The sequence below is a fragment of the Callionymus lyra genome, chromosome 19, assembly GCF_982586985.1.
Source record: "Callionymus lyra chromosome 19, fCalLyr1.hap1.1, whole genome shotgun sequence".
Lineage (NCBI taxonomy): Eukaryota > Metazoa > Chordata > Actinopteri > Syngnathiformes > Callionymidae > Callionymus > Callionymus lyra.
The window spans coordinates 1,390,173-1,411,306 of NC_141836.1; the positions used below are offsets into that span (position 1 = coordinate 1,390,173).

The following is a 21,134-nucleotide window of genomic DNA, read 5'->3' on the forward strand; positions in this document are numbered from 1 at the left end:
CATACGTTGATCAAAGAGCAAAGTGCTAAACGAAAGTGTAAATGAATCCAAGAGAGATTTGTTCAAGCAGTTTTCCGTCTCTTGACTGGAGAGCCGACCAATCCTCCCCCTCCCCGAGTGCCCATGTGCAAGGCTCAGGAAAGCAGCGGCACAAGGCATTACGCTATGAATTAATAGGATGATTTCCATTTCACTGGGCAAGTAGCTCGACACATTTTCATTGTCTTAAGACATGATATTGGATCACTGTCAGAATCCAATTAAGCAAAGCAAATAGTGGTAGCGTCGGACTCGTCGCTCTGCGCCGACAGAACAGACCACGAGGATCAATAGAAATCGAGTTGAGGGTGGTGGGCAGGGGGTCTTTCATTGTCCTACAAAGCATGTTGGCCGTCTTCTTTTCAATAGAGGCGAGGGCGGGGGTGGGGTCCCGGGTGAGGCGGGGGGTGCAGAAGCTCCTGCAGATCCTGAGGCGTCCGTCCTGAGAAGTCGCCCACACAGAGTAACCAAACACCCCGGCAGCTCCTCCCTTATCACGGTGTGTGTACATTTCACAAGGTCAATGTTTATGAGTGTAACACACACATGCTTCTGCAGCCACACACACACACAGTCTTCGCCGTCACCTCCACCAGCAGACCCACCATCAGCGTTTATTCTGAAGCAAGAAGACGTGGTTTGTCAGCGGCGGTCGAGGAGGCAGCGGCGGATTCTGCCGGAGCTGGATCGGCTTCTCTGCCATTATCAGGCGGACGAGAACTCCACCTCCAGGATTTCACAACTCCTCTGTTTATCGCACGCCTCTGTCAAGTCGGGCACCATTAACCGATAATGAAAGGAGACAACCGGTGCAGTTACAAGCAAAGCACTCCACATTCTACAGGCCTAAGCATGTATCTGGGAAGCTGGCGCTGTCTATTCAATTCTGCTCAGCCTTCAAACACGCCGTCACAATACGCTTCTCCTGATGTTACCGTTCTACAACCGCCTCTTTTAATTGATTCATGTTTCTTTCTCCACCTTTCTTTGCAGACGCCGCCCGTAAGATAAATGTTTGTGTCGAGTAGTAAAATAAACACAATGGGTATGAATGTTCGGAAAACTAGTCATTCTTGCTTTAAATTCAGGTATAAATCACATGAAAACAAGTATTTATCAGTAGATATACACAAAAGGAGAATTCAGTGTTTCAAAATCAATGGAAGAGGTGTAGTACACATGTTAGGCCTGTATGTGGCATTGTTCTCAGACTAAATATATAAAACACTGAACAACACAAAAATGGCAGGAAAATAATTTGCAACAATCAAAATTGTGTTCAGAGCTTCACCTTGTTGTATTTAAGGAAGTAATTTATATTTATAGAGCTTTTCCAGACCAGGGTCACAAAGCGCTTAAACAATTATAACAATACTCAATAAAATATATACCTAAAAGGTCAAGATAACACTGAGACAAACACAGGAGTCTCAGAGAATCAAGAATCAAAATCCTGCACAAATGTCTTCAGTGTTTTATTTGTTATTTTTAAAAGAAAAAAACTGGATAATTCTCCTGATACTGGAAAATATAAATGTCAACCTGTGTTGGCGATTAGCTTCTGTTTTGAACCCGTTATTTAAAAATAATAAAGAAATGTAGCCATCAAATCATAAGAGTATAGGTTTTCAAATACATGCACAGAAGCAATAACATGCTGCAAATTAAAAAGAGGCACTTTGTAAAAAATAATAATACGATAAAAGAGAACAAACAAAGCCAAAGGGAAACCCACGAGGTGAGAAAAATAGCCATTTAAAAACAAACGGTAGTTTAAAATGAAACTTTTCCTCGTCCTCATCAAAGATAATTAGTACAAAGTGTGTACGAGCACAAAAGACGTTGCCAGACTGTTACTGAATCAAAGGACAACAAGCCCTCCCTCGCTCTCCCCCTCGCTCTCACTCTCCCCTCCTTCCTCCCCCATCCGGCTATTCCATTTATGCTTTACAGGGTTCTGCAGCCACTTACGCTCATTAAAAATAAATAGTTAACCAAAGCTGCGGCTGACACACACTGTTTGCTGGAGTCCTGGCTGCTGCAGAAAACAATCTATTTAGAAGCAGCGAGCGCAGCGAGGGAGGAGAAGAAGAAGAAGAAGAGCTCAGCAATAGAAGTCAGCGCTCGCTGCAACAACACAAAAAATGACATGGATGAGCGAGCCAAGCCTGCGAGAGACTTGGCCAGCCTCGGAGGCCCTGGCCTCTTAAGCACTCATATCTAGTAACTTCATTTAATACATTCACCAGGGAGGAGCAGGAGGAGCAGGAGGAGCAGGAGGGATCGCAGGAGGGAAGAGAAACCAAGACGAGGGTTTTTTTGGCGGCAGTGGTGAGCGAGCACTTCAGAAGCCACATGACTTCTCATTATATCTGTACAGTAACAGTCAGGAGATCTGCTGTGAGCGAGTATTGTGTTACACTCAGACAGATCTGTCCGGCTCAATGAAAACATCAATCACGCTCTGTTGGCAACACATCATTGACTAACTGTCCATAATAAATAACATTATCAAGATTATTATGAGACCTCAAAATATTTAATGATTCCCTCAACGAAGAGAATGCTAGTCACCACTTTACTGTCTGTTAAATGGACCTGACCTTTGACCCCTCGTACCCTAAAGTGACACGTCACATGATTGTTAGTATTTTATATATTTTTAAGTATTATTACGTTTGAGACAAGGAGGCTCCAGCAGGAGGCGCTCTGGTCCAGGTGACCACCTGAACGGCCTCTGCGTCACCAGTGGAAATGATAGGTTAGGTAGAACTTGATCCCTCAGGATAGCACCTGAGAAGTTCTTAGAAGCACGACTAGAGAAAGAGCCTCGAGGAGTTTGACATCATGGTCGACACACTTGTGTCGCGGTGGAAACATGAGGAAGTGCAACAAAGCCTGGACGTGCTGGAACAAACCCTGAGATCAGTTTTCCATTCATGGTGAGAGATTATCTACAGATGTTCTTCTCTTATTAAAAACCTGAAGAGCCTCGAACAGACACACTTACAGTATCCATGAAGAACAAAGAAGTTGTGGCTCCGACAGCTCAGAAGAACACACTTCCTTCTCGCTCTGGCAGGCGAGACAAGAATCTTCACATCATTCTAAATTCTTAAGAGACGACATTACAAGTCGGGACGATCCGAAGGGAAACGTGGTTTCATGCGACTAATTAAAACCCGGAGAGCCCGGAGGTGTTGGTGGAAGAGAAGGAACAATCTTCTGTAATGTGTAGCAAATCACTCCAGGATCGTTTGTGTTGTGGATAATGTTGGTGCTGAAGTTTAAACCTCAAGTTCAAACCTGAAGCAGTAAGTTTGTGGAAATGCGACGATACATGTAGAAGAGCCTGAAGTCAGCTCCGAGGATAGCGTGTGAAATAAAACACATCAGAAGTAGAAAGAAAACGCCGTCATTAAATGTTGAACATCTTCTATTCTCTCCAACGCTGGGAATTCTTTCCTCGGCTTCCATCTCAGATTTGCAAACGAGAAGGTGTTTTATTTCACACTTGCTTTATGAAGTTAGTAAAAATATCTACAGCCAAATGTAATTTCTCACAAAAAGCCCGTCACACGTTTCCTTCTGGCTGAGAAACAAGTCCATTCTTTTGGGAACTGAACCATCATTAGGGGACGAACCAGCGCCCAGTGCTGGAGACTTTCATCTGCCGTCTTCACTTTACTGCTCATTTCTCAAGGATTTACCTCCAGCTCACTCTGCCAAGTAAATGAAAACCCATGAATACGTCTTTCTCGTGTACAATAGCAGGAGCAGAAAGTACACGTGTGGCGCTCGAGAAGACAGGAAGCAAAACAAACCGACGTTTCTACACACATCCTGACGGCGGTAACAGACGAGTGCAGACGGCGCTCGTCGTGAAGCATTAACACGCTTGTAAAAATGTGAGAAACGCACAGGAATGGTATTTCACTGAGGCCAATAAGTGCAGGGTCTCTCCTGCACATATCTTGTTTGCCGAGCTATTCACAGGCACATTTGGCAGCCGCGCAACACTCGCAACAACCAAGACACTTGTCGGCTACATATGTCTCGCTTCCCTGCCAAGCTACACACACGGCTCACAAGAAAACTTGTTCACAGCAGGCGCTCCAGCAAACTTCCGCGTGAAACACATTATTGCAGGAGGACAGAGACGTGGACGGAGAGACCGTCACAGCAGAGAGAGGGTCACAACAGAGAGAGGGTCACAACAGAGAGAGGGTCACAACAGAGAGGCCTTCGAGGGATCGTTGGACGGACGTGCAACAACCACCGGACGTTCAAGCGGACGTGAAGACAATAAGGAAGCACATGTGATACCTGAGATGTTCGCTAAGACATTCCTGCTCACGGGGACCACGAGGCTGGACTCTCCGCCAACACTGGGCCTCATTCATGGAGTCAGAGAAGCGAGCGGTCTCTCTCTCTTGAGGAACCAAACTGTTTCCAGTTTACATCTCAGGCAAATCCTTTTGTGAGCGAGGAGTGCAGCGTAAACAAACAGTGGTGTTTAACTCTGGATCCAGTCAGGAAATAATAAAAGACGAGAGTGTTTGAAAGAGCTCACTTGTCAACAAAAGTCTACGACCATGAGAGCGACACAGAGAGGCGGTCGGGGGTGTGATTCCTCTGTGGTTACAGCCTGAACTCATCAGAAAGACACTGATGCATTTCACACACACATGGCTGTCTCATCTGCATACACCGCCACCATATGGACAGTCTGAGGAAGTGCAGCTTCAGGCCATTTCCTCTGATGTAATATTATTGAACTATTTAAGATCTCTATCTAATTCAAGACTCGTCCTTCAGCCGTTAAACAATGTAACCATGAGCAAGTATGTGATTGGTCGTTAAAATAATTAGTTTGTCGAGATACAGACTTACATTTTCATCAAAACCATGGTAAAGTATAGTTAGATTACTTTTAATTTCTTACTTATGACCATTAATCCTCAAAAATGTTGTTCACTAGATATGAAATTTAAATTATGACTCCATAGTTCAGAATATTTTCTTCCATTGTCCACATTATTTCCATCAATATTTTTTGAATGAATGCTCAGATTAAGTATATATTAAAATTTTGTTTTACACATAAAAGCTAAAAATATTTCTCAATAGTATCTATCGATCTTACAACGACAACAATAATAAACACATAATGAATACGTGAATGAAAGTTTGAAATAAGGCATGAAAAGCTTATCCATGTTAAAATATTGATATTATGTAGAAAACTTAAATCTTAATTCATTGTTAAGAAACTCTTATTCTCAGGTGCAGCAGTTTTTCCGCCTCCAGATTCTTGTCAAATATATCAAAAGTTCATCTTTCTGTAATGACTAAGGCTAAAGAAAATGCTAGAAAAATCTAGTAATGGAATTTTTCTTTTCACTTTTCTTGAAATGTTTTGATTTTTGGAGCAGCAGTCAAACATCAAGCGCTGCAGCGAGACAACAACTGGCAGAGCGGTGATGTCTGCGTGACAACATGGCCTCCGTGGATGAAACCAGAGCGTGTGCAGTCAAAACAGACAGTTTGGAGATCAGTGCTGTGGTCAAGAGGAGCCACTTAGCTGCGCTCTGGCCTTCCAACCCTACAGCGCTCAGAATCAAGCGGTCCACGGTGGGAGCAGATGAAAGGCTTGGCAGCCGCTCTGCAACCGGAGACGCGTTCACTCACGCCTGCTTTATTTGGATTTGATTTGCTTTTCTACAGCAAAACAAAGTTGGAATTAAGCAGCTTTATTCCATAGATGCATAGATACAATGTGAGGAGGATCAGTTGAGATGCAGGTGTGACACACGATCCTCTGAAAAACCATGAAGGTTGTTGGGAATCTCAACCCTCAGTTTCTTTAACATAATGACACACACATGTGATGCTGCTCCACGTCTTCTGCCAAAAGACAAGAACAATATCCACACCTCCTCTCTGGAGGTTTGAGAATCACGGACAACCTCCCAGATTTAAATCAAATTGAAATACCACGAGCAGAAAACACAATTTACTCACGTCCATGTTCGACATCATAGGCTGAGAAAACTACACAAAACTCATGTTAAATAATAAATAAATGTCAGATAATTCAACATCCACACGGACATTCCTGCAGGTGTGTTCCTCATGATGTCATCAGTGAGTCTGATGTGTGCGTCTTCTTACACACTAATGATGAGAGAGGATGTGCAGCGGTGATGTAATCCATGTCAACTGTTGTAATAAGAGCAGTGATCTCAGAGAGAGAGAGGAAAATAAAGCTCACATCAGCAGCAGAAGAGACAATTAAACTCATTAACAACCATCCTGTCGCCTCGTATCCAGATCCACCTCGTCGTCGCTCTCACTTCTTCACCTGCGTTTGTTTCTCCGCAGTAACGTTTACGCTCGTGTCGATGGGAATTAAAAAGGCATCAATAGAAGCAGCCATGAAACGATGAGCTGAGCCTTTTATTGCCTCAGAGATAAGCCTGCGACTCCTTCCATCTAATGGCTTTATGGCCTGATTCTCTCTTCGTCGCGACTCACGGATGTGTTCAAGGAAGCAGATCCACCGTTCAAACATCACCTCATGTGCAGCTATAACAACAAGTTACATTTAAGAGTCAAATCATCTTAAATATAACATCAGAGGACATTGAATAAAAAAGTTCAACACAAAACTCATAAAGCACATAAAACAATCAGAACTATAACACTAAGCATGTAAATATAAATAGTAAGTAATTTTTATTTGTATCGCTACATTTATTATTATTATTATTATTATTTATTTATATAAATGATGTGATAATTATTGTGATAGATATGTAGCTTAAGTATTGTTGGTTTCCTGTAATAAAGACACAATTTCAGCGCTTGAACTACAAAACATGGAGGAATTGACATTTTAAATTAAACTGAAAGAATATGTGTGGATCAGGGGACGGAGAAGATCTACTGAACTCATGTTCCCACAGCAGATCTAGGATCTCAGACTCCGGCCCAGACTCCTGAGGTACTTGAAAGAGTGTGAATATTGTCCCTGACACGGCAGTTGCAGGTATAAACTCGGGTCGTACAATATTCTGTCACCATTAAGCAGCAGGAAGTGATGCGTTCAGACAAAAACCCGGGAGTGAGTGAGCAGCGGTTAGACTGGATGGATGGAGGCTGACAAGAGGAAGTGAGCGCAGCAGGAGAGACGCAGGGTTAGGACGAGACAATGACGACACGGATCAATAAGACACAGACGTGGACAGGAGGAGACAAATAATACCATTTTAGAGGGGAAGGGGTAGAAGAATTGAAAAAAGAAACGCAGCTGGGTGTCATGAAGGATCATGGACTAACCTTGACTGCATTCACCTCCGAGCTCCCTGCCTCTCAACAAGTATGGACACTGCCTGCCAGACAAAACTGAGGGGAAACAGACACACAGAAGACAGGAGGGAGAAGACCATGAATGATGAGAAGATGAAGGAGGACGCTTGAGATGCACAACATTCACTCTGCCATTAGACAGATCCCTAATTCATTTTCCAAGACTCGGTAAATCTCTCTGGGATTTACACACGTACCTGCGGAACACAATGAAAACACACAAACACACACACACACACACACACACACACACAACCCTGAACCTCCCCCATTATCCCATGAGCCCTCTCTTCCCTGCTTCAGTCGACATGAGCTTGAAAATAAAAACATCACAGATCAGCCTCACAGCACCTGTTCAATAACATTGACATTTCACATCAACACACACACACACACGCAGAATTTAACTACACACACAAATCTGCAGCGAGGAACTTAAACAGACTAAGAGGATGGTGTGTGTGTGTGTGTGTGTGTGTGTGTGTGTGTGTGTGTGTGTGTGTGTGTGTGTGTGTGTGTGTGTGTGTGTGTGTTGCAAACGTGTAGATTAACAGTCTGAATTAATCTTGAGGAAATCATCTACAAAAGCTGCAGTAAAAGTGTGTTTTTGTCGATAAACACAAATTAAGATATTTATTACAGCTGAATTAACACTCGTGTGACTCGACGCCTCTAAGTAATGAAACTGTAAACGTGTCGACTCGATTAAAAACCCAGTGCGACGGTTTCATAATGCCGTTAGAAACCTATTGATTATTTATCGACAGAAGCGCTCCGACGATGGAAGACAACAGATGTTTGTAGTAGAAAACAGTGGCTTATTATTCATGCGCCGCCTCTGATGCAACACGTCTCCTGAATCCAGGCTGCGTTCTGAAGCGAAGTGGTCTGTTCAGTTATGAATTTGAAAATAACACCAGGTGTGTGGGGAATCAAATCACAGTGTTTCTGCTCAACAGCTCGGCTCTGCAGGGGAACACAGGTTTTTTCCACTTTGATTGGCGCCGAGAAAACAAAGAAAGACGACTTGGGTTCAAATAATAAGCGATATTGTTGTTCACTGGTTTTGGTTGAAGGTTTCCAGAGTGAAAAGATCCAAACTGTCATAAGACCACGAGGTACGGGCTTGAAACTGTGGCGGGTTTGGGGGCAAAAAAAACGTCTTTGGAATCCATGAAGAAATAGTGAAATATATTGAAAAACATGGTAGATATTAAAGTATTTCAAGTGGAGTCAGAGTTAAACAGCAGCTCGGGTTGATTTCCTCTGGTAGAAAAAAACATTAATATTAATAGTAACTACAAAGATCTTACAATGCAGACAGAATAACAACGATTTTTGTTTCTACACACAATAAACATCCAAATATAAATCTAAAGAACAAGAACTAGTTTAATGTAACAATGTTATAATCACTGAAACACAAAACATAACAAGGGGAGAAGCTACTCGCTAACATAGCCGAGGCGTAACATTGTGTCTTTGTTCTTCATCATGATCTGCAGTTAAGAACTTCAATGACACCCATAAATAAAATGCACACAAGTGTTTCCTAATAAATATCCAACCTGAACAGCAGCAACATCTGTTGAAACACAAACAAAGGCTGCACGGTATATCGAAAAATATAGATATTGCGACATTGGCACGTGCAATATGCATCGAAAACATGATAATTTATAATTTTTATTGTATAAATCAAGCGTTTCTTTAACACGCACTTCGAACAATCAGTGTCACGTTCTGTAAAGTTGTCAATTTGTACTTCTATGTCTCGTTGTTGTTTACGTCTCCGTCTGACTGTGAACTGTGCGGCGCAGCTTGTTAGGCTCGGTTGCTATGGTGACGCATCTTGGCTCAGTATATCCACGGAGGTAATACTAACTTATGATCTAGTCAAACACTAGTGATCCAGTGAAGTAATACTAACTTATGATCTAGTCAAACACTAGTGATCCAGTCACTCGTCTCTTTCAACCTCCTTTGTTAAAGCAACATATTGTAAGAACTTTTCATCTCGTCTCAGTTGTTTTCTTATAAGATCGTGAACTTCCAAACAAGTGTAAACATGTCCGTCTTCACCGTATGCTAACGAGCTAAGTTGTTAGCGTCATTTATAAAGTGTTATGTGTGCGTGTACAAGGATTTATTATTGATTTGGTGAAATCACGACACACCGGCGGCTCCTCTCTGATGTCGCTCAGTCTCACTGGAGCGTTAGAAGTGATATTTTTATATGATATGTTTACACTGAAGCATGGAAATAATGGAAGGGGAATTTGGCATCGTATTCCTTCCCTAAACCCCGGACCTTCACTACAGTACTCACACCTGCACGCGGCTACATTTTTAGGTGAAAGAAAAAAACATTGCATTAATATCGATATCGCAATTCAAGACACTAATATCGAATATCGTACTTATTTCCAATATCATGCAGCACTAACACAAACGCAGATTAAGTGTAAATCTGAGGATTATAAAATGAAGTATGAATAGCTGAGGCTGTTACTAGTTACTATGGGATTTACAAGTGAGAGACAATGTTGTAATGACATCATCAAGAACTAAATGATGCCATAATACGATACATTCTTCAACAAACGCTTGAGTTTGAAAATGACTACAAAGAAACACAAGATTCCTTCAGCTGATAGAAGCTGCACAGAAGAGTGCGATGTTTCTCTCAAAGTCTGCTCCGGTCAACACGTCCGACTCACTGATCAACTGGTTATTAGTGTGTGGAGGCAGCAGCTCTGTTGACCTTTGAGGAGCGAGGAGGCTGACGGTTCCACGGCAGGAGCAGGAGGAAGCCAGTGTGACAGTAGCTTCTATTAGGTGAGCACATTGAGCCGTCAAGACGACACATTCATCAACACAAGAGTCGCCGCCTCCTCACTGTAACCACGGAGCGTCTGAACCTCAACATGTTGAAGTGTCTCCCTGCCTGATCTGCAGAGGTTTCACCAGCTCTGGTAATGATGTCATCATCAGACATGAAGGTCTATTGTCAAAGATCTGTGAAGAATCTGCTTCCATTGATTAGTGAGTTCCTGTTAATCTGCGAAGTCATATTTTTGTGTCAGACGAGGACGAGCTGGACCGATGCCCGTCCTCAGACACAATGACACGAGTAGAAACCAGTGAAAACAATCCAACCTTTTAATACGACGAATAATGCAATAATTGTTTTTCGCTCTTTTCCTCCTTCTGCGAAATAAAATGTAATAATTCAATAGTGAAATGAATTTCCAAACAGTAATAATCATGACTTTTCTTCACCGCTGCGTATTATTAGACTCGTTTTACATGGACAGCCATTCAGAGAAATGTGATTTTAGAAACACTGGTTATACTCTGTAGCTTTCAACGCTGCATTCTGTCTGCATAAACAATCTCGCAGAGAATTCAGTCGCAGCCGAGTCGCAGCCAATCAATGCTGCGCTCGTGAATATTCATGTTGGACAAAGTGGCTGAATGTCAATTTCTGCTGCTGAAGACTGAACATACTCTCGGTGAGTGTCGGGGGAGGTTCCATTGAATAATGATGTCATGGAAGTGCCTTAACATCCTCATGTGACTGATGAAAATAACAGAATTTGACATTTTTGACAGAGATCCAACGTTAACTTGTGCTGCCACCAGTAGTTTAAAGTTTGAATCTAAACGAAGTCATACTGTGGAGTATTTAGTAACATAAGCTTGACTGCTAAAGTACTTCGAAAAAGAGTAAAAAAAAGACAAAACATTCTTCTTTCTTCTTTGAGGTCAAGTGAGAAACTATAGAATAACTTGACTTGATTGGACACGACAAGTGTGTGTAAGCTGAGACCTCAACAGTGGAATGTTTAAAATAAATTCTTCAAAAAGATTTAACTGAGGAAAAAAACTCTCCAAATATGACTTGACTCTGTTGTTTGAGCATGAGAGTGGTTTCTCCGTCTTAAGACCCACAATCATAGCATTCTAACAAGCTTTACCTCTGTAAACTCGACTAGTTGGTGAAGGATGTTTCAGAGTTAAACCTTCATCATCACACATTCAACGTTGATCGAGATCCTCGCGGTAATTCTTCTCCTCTCCGTGTTGAAATTGCGGCTGAATATTACGAACACATAAATAGATCCAGACACATGATCCGCGTTTCACTTTGTGAAATTTTCCAGAACCGAACGCCTGCAAATCTTAGACCCACAACTCATGAAACATGTCAGGTCCTCGCTCCGCCTGTGATCCAAACGCTCGCCGACTCTAAGAACAATGTGCTCTGTGGTTTCTTCGTGCAGACCAATGAACACATAGTTTTTGGGTGAAGTCAAAGTCCTGCATAACTTTGTCCAGCTATGAAAGCAAAAGTGTTGTTTGAATGAGTGTGCGACCGATCCTGGACCGGCCATTTCACCGTCATTAGAAGGAATCCATCTTATTTACTCCCCGTATGATGGCGCAGCCAACGCTCTTATCGCTTCCTGTTAAGTGGGCGTCGATTGAGGCTGTAATTCTGGAGCAGATTGATCGTATTACACGCAGCTCGATGGCTCTGATTAGATGAGCCGTGCTCAAGAGAAGACACTCGTAGACCGTCGTCAGTGAAAGAGTGATGCAGACGCCAAATATTGGAATAATTACTCTGACGCCGCTGCTGCAAAATACAATGGAGCTCATGATTTTACTGTAAAAATGTGCCCGAGGTTGAAGCACGAAGGAAACGCTCTCATTACTTTCAGTCAATTTCCACTGATGCTTAAGACTCACACTATTGATTATTGGCGTCCGTGGTATACAGCGGCGTCACATTCATACAGTCAGGGGTGAGATTTACAACTCATTTGAGCTCATTCGTGGATCTATAAAAACTCACTGGTAATTACTGCTCGTGAAGGGGAAATGACATTTATGAGAACATTTCCATAAAAAAATAATCACGCAGAACATATCAAGTGTTGGAGCCGATTCTATAAATCACCGTGAATAAGTGTCTTTGGTTGAGCGTCACTTTTCCGCTTCAGAACCTCTTCATCAGCTGCATGTGACGAGGAGTTTCCTCACATAATCTTGAGACGCTAAAAGAAACCCCTGAAGGGAGACGTAAGAGAAAAGAAATTTCACATTCAAAAGTTTCTCACGAGAATGATTTGCAATTATCATTAACGTCGTCGTAGGTTTTCCTTCTGAGGTCCAATGTTTGAAGATGAAAACGTGATGTTTTAAATGACACGACAGAACCACGGCCGGTTACAAGCGGAGTCAAAATAGAAGCAAACCAACTCCTGTACTTTGAATTCACACCAAACAAAGCGCACAACTGTAGCTCAATATTCATCTGTAAGTCTCAGTTCAGCATTTTATCTTGACTTCTGCGACATAGAAAATGACGGTTCAGAGAACAAACCTCTTACAATAAGGTCTAAAGAAAAGTAGCTTCAAGGCTTCCTGAGCGACGAACACTCCAAGGTTCAATTGCCGCCTCTCGACAAGCGTCCAGCAGGACGCGACACATTTTCTCATTCAAAGGCTAATGTGGATAAATTTCACCTCTTGGTGTGGAATACCTGATCCGTCGCTCCCCGGCGCACTAGCTGACTCAAGTAGGCGAGAAATGAACCTTGTTATGGGTTCTGACACCAGGCCTTGCTCTCCGACAAATAAAAACATGCCTCTCACTTAGTGGCGGCCGGCGGCCGCGGCTCCATGCATCAGCATTAGAAAAAGATCCCGGCAGCCTCAAGGTCAGCTCAATTTCCTCCCGCCGTTATGAAGTATCAAAACCCCAGCGAGAGGGGGCGCCCCACATGTAAAGCAACGATTTAGGGGCGGGCGAGGGAGAGTATATGTGTGAAATGATGGGGAACTGTGACAAATCACCGGGAGAGAGTCGCTCTCGTCTGCAGCACAGACGTGTGACTGAGAGGAAATGTCGAGAACGTTCAACACGGACTAGTGTTGCACAGTCAACTCACAGTTCAGTTCAGACGCCTCGACACAGATCATGGGAAGAGGGAGAAAGACGGCTTTGTTCGGAGGACGACATGAAACATCGACACATCTTCACACAGAAACACTCAACTGAGAATTATTAACTTGATTTACTCTGACCCCGGGTTGTGTTGTGAGGGATACAACACAAATACTCAAAAGCCTAAAAGAGATTTGAAAAATAAATGGAACAGTAAAACCTCTATCATTTAGAAGGAATTATGGGATGGATTCTAGTCAACAGAGAACCTGTTGTGATGAGCAGCTGCAACTTCTTGTTGGAAACATTTTTCTTTCCACATTTCCATTTTAAAAACTCAAGTCTCGTGGTTATTTCTACCAACAAGGTCTTCATCATGTCCTCTTAGCAGAAGAGATTATTCCTCACTTTAAAAATAAATAGAATTATGTGAATGACATTTCAACAACACAAGCAAGATTCAGAAATAACAAAGAAGCGGTTATAATTCTCATCATCATCATCATCATCTAACAAGTCTGTAATGGCTTGGAAAATACATGTGTATTACAGTACTACACAAACCCTGACTCAGAGTACATCAGTCACTTCACTCCTCATTTACACTGTGACGCTGATAAAGTTTAAAAACCAAACTATACATTAACATTTCCCCCACATTGGTGCTTCTTTGTCAACAAGCTAGTTTTAACTCATGTCTCTAATAACGTGCACAATTCAATTAGAGAAACGTTAGTGCAGTGTTTATGGTTTTAAATGATTCAATTGTGTGCTTTTACAACGACCTACGGCAAACGCATCAGCTTCCAGTTCAAGACCCGTCCGTGCATCACATGCCCAAGAAATTGGATAAATTACAGAGATGCATGAAAGCTGATCATGTGAGTGTGTGTGTGTGTGTGTGTGTGTGAGAGACGACAGACATCCTTGGCTTCCACGCTGGCTGAGGTTTGACATCTTCAGCTAAGAGCCCGGGGAAATAACAGCAAATTCATTTAATGGCACCACCTCATCTTTTCCTCGTGCGGGGGGAGGAGGGAGGAGGGAGGAGCGAGGGAGGAGGGGGAGAGCATGAGTGCCTTAAGGTGCAACAAAATGGCTGTGTGCTCTCAGCAATGCTACGTTTGTGCAGACAGCGGGGGGTGAAGGTGTGTGTATTGAAAGCATTGAGCTCCATCACCGACCTGCTCCGTCACCATCTCTCTGACCTTCAGACCTCAGTGACATCATCAGAGCTAATGCAACAGATTAAAGTTGCAAAACTCTGTGCATGTGTGAGGGTGTGTGTGTTCACGCGGGGGTCCACGGGGACTGAAGAGCCAGAGGTATAATGGACCCTCTCCATCTTAGCGACCTGCAGCAGCTGCGAGGAAGATGCAGCAGCCGCTGGGAAGCATCTCCAGGTAACAGCAGGTAGACCTTCAGTGTCGCCGCCTGCAGGCTGTTTTCACAGCCTCTGACCCGTGTTTCTGTCTCCGAGCCAGAATCATGGGGAGACAAAAGACCCCCAAAAAACTGCCTCAGCCTCCCCTTATCTGTACAACACGTTATTTATTTACGAGATAAAAGAACGGCTCAATAACCAGGTCTGGATTTACTACAAACCCTTAACCGTACATTTGTTTGAAGTTTTTGATTCAATCGAGCCGTTTTGATTTAGCATCACAGGGTCTGTAACTTCTTGTTGACGCTCAGAGTCTGAGGTAAGATGGATTTATTCTTGTCCTTTTAAAAACACAACACTTGTTGGCGAAGCATTCTCGTGACTTTTAAACACTGACAACGATGAACTTTTGCTGTTAATACATTTGCAGAAACCTCTTTCCAAAAGAACACATTGTTCAGTTTCGAGAGCAGGAATAATTGTCCACATTAGGGAACGGTCCATTTCAAGGACGATTCAAGTTCCTCTGGGATGTTTTATATACAGTGACTGTTGTGAGGCGCCGGAAATAAAGTAGGGATGAAAAAAATGAGGAAAAAGAGAAAAGTAGTGGAAGGTAATCTGGGAATAGACACAAGCCTAAAGATAGTTTTATTATTATATTAGTGTCAATATGAACAAAGGGGAATTAATATCACCGTCATCATTTAACAAACATGTTAATGTTATTTTTAGAATTTAACTAGCGATGATAAATAACAATGACAATAACATTTACATATAACTCATTTTAATACGTATAACTATTTCTGATATTAATGAACATTTTATCTTTAAAATACATCAAATGGCTTTTGTTTACATTCCAAGTGAACTAGTCTTTAGTAAACAGTTAAGTAAATTAGCTCTAGAACACATATATGCATGTGCTTGTGTTACGAGCTTTTGTCTTCGTTTTATTAACCTTTAGACCCTGGTCTAGAAAAGCGCTATACAAATATAAATTACTTACTTACTTACTTTAATTGGGTTTAATTAACTTGTCATAAAAGTGAAGAAGAAAATACAAAAACTATTTGAAATAAAGAGTTTGTGATTTACAGCATGAATATAAAAATGATAAAACACGAGTAAATAGATTCATGCTGACTTCAGCGTCTGACTCAGCTAACTGGATGCACATAAAGCGTATATGATGCATCATAAACATTCAAACCACATGAGGATTATCAAACATTTATCATTTGACCACATGTTAACCAAGCTGTGGCTTAATAAAATAAAAGTGTAAATCACAATCTTATCAGTCACGTGACGAGCTCCACCTGTGATCCAATGGTTTTATCACACACCAGGTGACACCTGCAGGTAAACACACACCGAGGTGTGAAATAAATCTCAACCACACGGTGTCTCTTCCACGGACCCCTCGCAGCGAGCGTGTTAATGTAACGTCTCATAATAGCAGGATAATACGAGCGAGGGAAGGCTGCAGCAGAAAGCTAAACGCCTCCTGCGAGCTCTGCACTTCTAGAAATCTCTCTCCCTCGGAGTGATTTCACTTCCCACTACCTGGCTCCCCACCTCTGCCTCTGCACCCCTGACACCCCGGAGAGAAACCATTCAAGTGCTGCACATCCCGCCTGCAGCCAACCCAGAGGCGTGGGACAATTAAAAATCCCGGCGGGATGTTTCCAGATTCCATCAGTCTGGATATGATGGGGTTGACAGCTCAAGCTAAAAAACAAACATGGAGGGAGATCAACTTGTCTACAAGGCTACACGTCAACTGTCTGAAGCGCGGTGTGAACCAGCCTCACAACATTGAGACAAAGATCCACACAATATTCTGGTGTCAGCCAATTACAACCCTGCTACACAATCCATGTCAAGACCGTGATTTCTGGCCCCTGATGACTCCTGTGCTTGTTTAAGAGTCTCGTCTTTACGGCTTGAAATATTTAGCAGCCCGAACACACCTGCAGGCGCACAAACACTAGAAGAAGAGGAGGGCGGGGGGGTGTCAGGTCGGCGTAATATCTCATCAACATTATTAAATCATTTCTGCCCCTCCTGGTCCCTGGGTGGTCCTGGGTTGTGTTATTTCCCAGTCAGGGTTCAGCAGCTCCAGGCGCGAGTCTGGCCGCGGTGCCGGCCCGGCGTGGCTAAGCAGGTGTCCAGGGACTTTCCTCTCAATTAAGCAAAGGTAAAGCTCTGCCTCTCACAAGAATACATTAGTCCTGCTGTCACCACAGGCTGAACGAAGCAGACGCCCGGACACTTCAACCCACACCAGCTCATTTAACAAACCCTGGTCCAGAGCAGGAGATACGAGACTGTAGGACACATCGGCTTAGGTTCAGCATTATTAATGGATCACTGCAGGTCCAGGAGAAATAATAATAAATCTCTTGTTGGGTCAGATCTAAAGAGGAACAGAATCCATCCCTCTTAAGTGAATTAAAGAGAACACAAGTGTAAGTATAAAGAAGGGGAACAACAATCATCTTTTCATCACCCATGTCCTCTAGGAATAAACGTTACAGGTCTTAAATGTGCTAAGAAGGGTATTTTTACCATGTCTAAAGGTTTTCAAATAAGATCATGTCAAGATGTGTGTGTCAGTATAGCAAACAGGCTGCTAAGTTGCTGTATAAGGTGTTGACACTTTCCATCCATGATAAAAAGAGACACTGACAGCCGTCATAAGAGCTTCTTTGTCAGCTTTTATGAGCCAGTATTAGTGAGGCCGGACAGGCGCTCTGACTGATGGCTCGGCTGCAGACCGTCTGTCCACCTCTTTCCCTGATGAAACGTGTCAATGTAAAGACACATGAATGCAGTAGCCTGTCCTCCATTTTCTCCTCCTCCTCTCCCTCTTGTCAGCGGCAGAATGACGCAGTAAATACAGATGCTGCGAGCTCTATAATTCCAGGACCTGCAGACTTTTTATCTGCCATGACAGCTCCGGCTGCTGTCGAAATCAAACGCCGGGGTGTGAGCAGAAGCTAGTATTGCCTTTAATAAACTGCCAGCAGAGGCGAGGGAGAGGAGAATGGGAGGCTCTCGGTGCAGCAGCTGAGAGGAGAGCGAAGGAGACAGCGCCCCTTCAGGCTGTAGGCGGTACTGTCCCACTCATGCAGGCAACAACACAATGTCAGAGCAGCACAAATAAAAGAGACTTACGTGCCCAGACCTTTCCTGTGGTTAGATCATCTCCGGGGGAAAAACAGTTAGAATTAAATATTATGTCACCGCTTATTACTACTGTCACTCCACTAGATCATTATTTTTCTATTTCACCATGAAGGGAAAAAAATGTGACATGGCTCAGAAGACATTGAAAATGCAACAAAAGACATGTGTGTTGAACTGAAACAGGACGGCTGCTTTGGAAATAGACGGCGTATTGTTCTGAACACACAGCTGTCAGTGGGAAACGCAGACCAATCAATGGCAGCACACATCGACTCCATCACACAGACACACCCTGCAACAACCCAACTAAGGCTATTTCGCTCATGGGTTGTGCTTTTGTCGTGCAGATGGAGGGAGTCTCTCCGTGCACGGTCAAATGTTTGGAATCCTGCTGCACAGTGACGCCCCGAGCACCATTAACACGCTTTCTTATAATCCAATTACGAGCCATGTGTGTCCTCATCAATCAGCCATTTTCATCTGAGCTCGTATTCTTCTTCGTCGCCGCCACCACTGCAGTAATTGAGGTGGCGCTAGAGAGAGCCTCTGCAGTTCTACCTCCATCTGGGAGGTCAAGAGGAATGCAATTGGTGGACAATGAATATGCTCGGGCTGATTAGGAGACGGACCAGTGGTGAATATTTACAACATATTAGATGTGACATCACCACTGCTGACAATAGGGAAACGCTGGAGAGCTCAGAGGAGGTTTTTGCTGAAAGATAATTGTTGTTTTGCACTCAATATTTTTGAAGCACTCGATGGTTATATTACTTTTGTTAATCACAGCATATTTGTATCTTCTTTTTATGAATGTCTCGCCAGACAAAACAACCAAAATGGCTCCACTTAGAACAAAGTAAGAGCAATTAAAGCTGAAATGACATATTCATTTATATTTGATGCAGTGTAAGCAGTCGAGAGCGATCAGACTGAATATTCCTGCAAATGTAGGAGCTTCAATATCATTTGGGATTGTTATGATACTGTGCTGCTGTGATAGAAGTGTAGTTAGAGTGCAGCTCTGCCATCATTTGAATGTTAAAAAAAACATTTTCTCATCTATTCCATTTAGGCAGACAAAGCAGCGAGGAGGCGGGGGCGGTACAATCAAGGCAGACAAATGTAAAGAGACGTGGAGATGTGACAGCAGACTGACTCAGATGGAAGGCGAGGATAAGGAGATGTTCACTTATTTGCAGAAGCTTAAAGCGAGGGGATGCTCAGTAAAGAGGTGAGGCTGGTTATGCCGACACTAAACGGCTGCTTGTTTCACCGCAGCGTCAAATCACACTCGGGTTTTCCCTCCGTTTGAAAGAGTCGCTCACTCGTCTCCGTTATTCAGCCTGACAACGGCGGCTAAAGCGGCGGCTTGTCAGAGTGACAGATGCAGACGCGACCACTGACCTAAATCACTCTTTTCCAGCACATTAACCTGCCGTGCCCCGCCACCTTTTACACAAAACACACAAACACAACCGGGTCCTGACGGCACGCTGCAGAACAAACCGCGCCCAGATGTGTTTCCAGCCTCCTCGCCCGCTCAAATGACACCTAAATAAATCACCGTCTACTATTTCTACACTCATTTCTCCTTCCTCCTTGATGAGGGCAAACCATTTTGTCCCTCTGCGCAGTCAACAAGCAGCAAATCAATACTGGCGTAATTATTGCAGCCCGTGTTTATGCCGTGCAATAATCAGTCATTAAAGATGCAGATAGAGAGAGGCGGGCGGCCGGCGTCGATGCATGCAGAGGCAGGAGAAAGGAGGGAGGACTGGCGTAAATGATTCATGGTTTGATATCTTTCCTGTATAATGGGCTCCTCTGGGGAGCTCGTGGGGCTCCACAGCAGCCACCGCTGCCTGGCTCGATGGCTGAATGGCAGCTTGGCTCCGACTCTGCCACTTGTGCCAGAGATTAAAAAGGCTGTTCAGTGAACGCAGCTCAGTGAAAATAAGGAGGAACACATTTAGAGGACAGCAATACATCAGCCAAAGAAGTACGACCGGCCTTTGTTTATGTCATATTTGGTTCAATCAAAACCCTGACTGCTTATAAACATCAGAGATGCATTCTTGACGCAGCAGATGAAGTATCTCAACATGATACGATCATGTTTGATGCATAAAATACGCTCTTTGTTGACTGAATGTCAATCTCAGTCAGGAAGTTCTCCCTGGTTTTTAACAGGGAAACAAAGAGAAAAAGCAAAGCAAATAAAAAATAAAAAATGTCTTCCTCAAATGATTTTTTAATCTATTTTAAATTCCACAGTGACCGTCTTTAACTACTGACTAGCTTTCAATTTCATAATGACAAGTGTGTGTGTAGTTTATCATGATGGTAACGTTTGCACTCGACGACGATGTGTTTAAACAGTTCAAATGTAACAGTCAGTTAAGCAGTTGTTACAGTTAACCTCATTTTCTGAAACACTATCGCTTACAACCATTTGTTGTTTTGTATTTTATTAATTTATAAACAATTTATCTGTACAACAGAACCAGTTGGTGATTCATTATTGAGTGAAGAGCATTTGATCGTTGATTATTAATGCATGATCCTGTCCACACCTGAAGGACTCAACTCAACACATATAGTTTATATAGTGACACAAACGCCTGCACCACCCTCCGTTTTCCTCCCCTTTACCTTTTCCTCTCCTCCAGCTGTGTGAAAAAAGAAGCGATTACGGTTGTAACGTGTTGAGCTAATCATAACATAGACAGTTCAGAGCCATCTCACATAATTAAATGCTCTGCACTAACCATCTAATGCATACTAATTTGGAACAATCCACTCCTGCAGTTGGCAGAGCGTGACGCTCCCTGCAAAGAACGAGCTTGTTTCCATCCCTCAGTGAGAGAACACACACACCCACACACACACATGCAAAGCAGGGAGGTACTAAAGGTCGGACCATGCACTTGGAAAAAGGTCAAGCATTATTACGACATGACTAAATAAATAGAAGGTTTCCAGCCTGGGCTGCTGAGGATGCTGGGAGCTGCTCACACCTCCAGCTTAGTTGCTATTCAGCCGCATTGTCTTGATCCACATTCAGTTCTGCGACAGCTGACATGACGACTGTCATATCCTGCCCAGATTCTTATCGCCGGCGAATTATTGCCCTCTTCCTCCCGAGTCACTCACACAGACACACAACACCGGCAGGACTGCTGG

General features: G+C 43.2%; 1 protein-coding gene across 2 annotated transcripts in view; it reads right to left on the reverse strand.

The window, feature by feature from the left end:
* rerea (arginine-glutamic acid dipeptide (RE) repeats a) overlaps positions 1-21,134 on the reverse strand; it is a 132,147-nt gene that overhangs the window by 99,477 nt on the left and 11,536 nt on the right. Inside the window, exon 1 of one of the 2 annotated variants that reach the window (XM_087781066.1) lies at positions 7,381-7,446. The exons of the other annotated variant lie outside the window; for it this stretch is intronic. The gene's annotated coding sequence lies outside the window, so the exon portion shown is untranslated. Of the gene's footprint in view, positions 1-7,380; positions 7,447-21,134 lie in introns of those variants that run through there. 2 annotated transcript variants of the gene reach the window in all.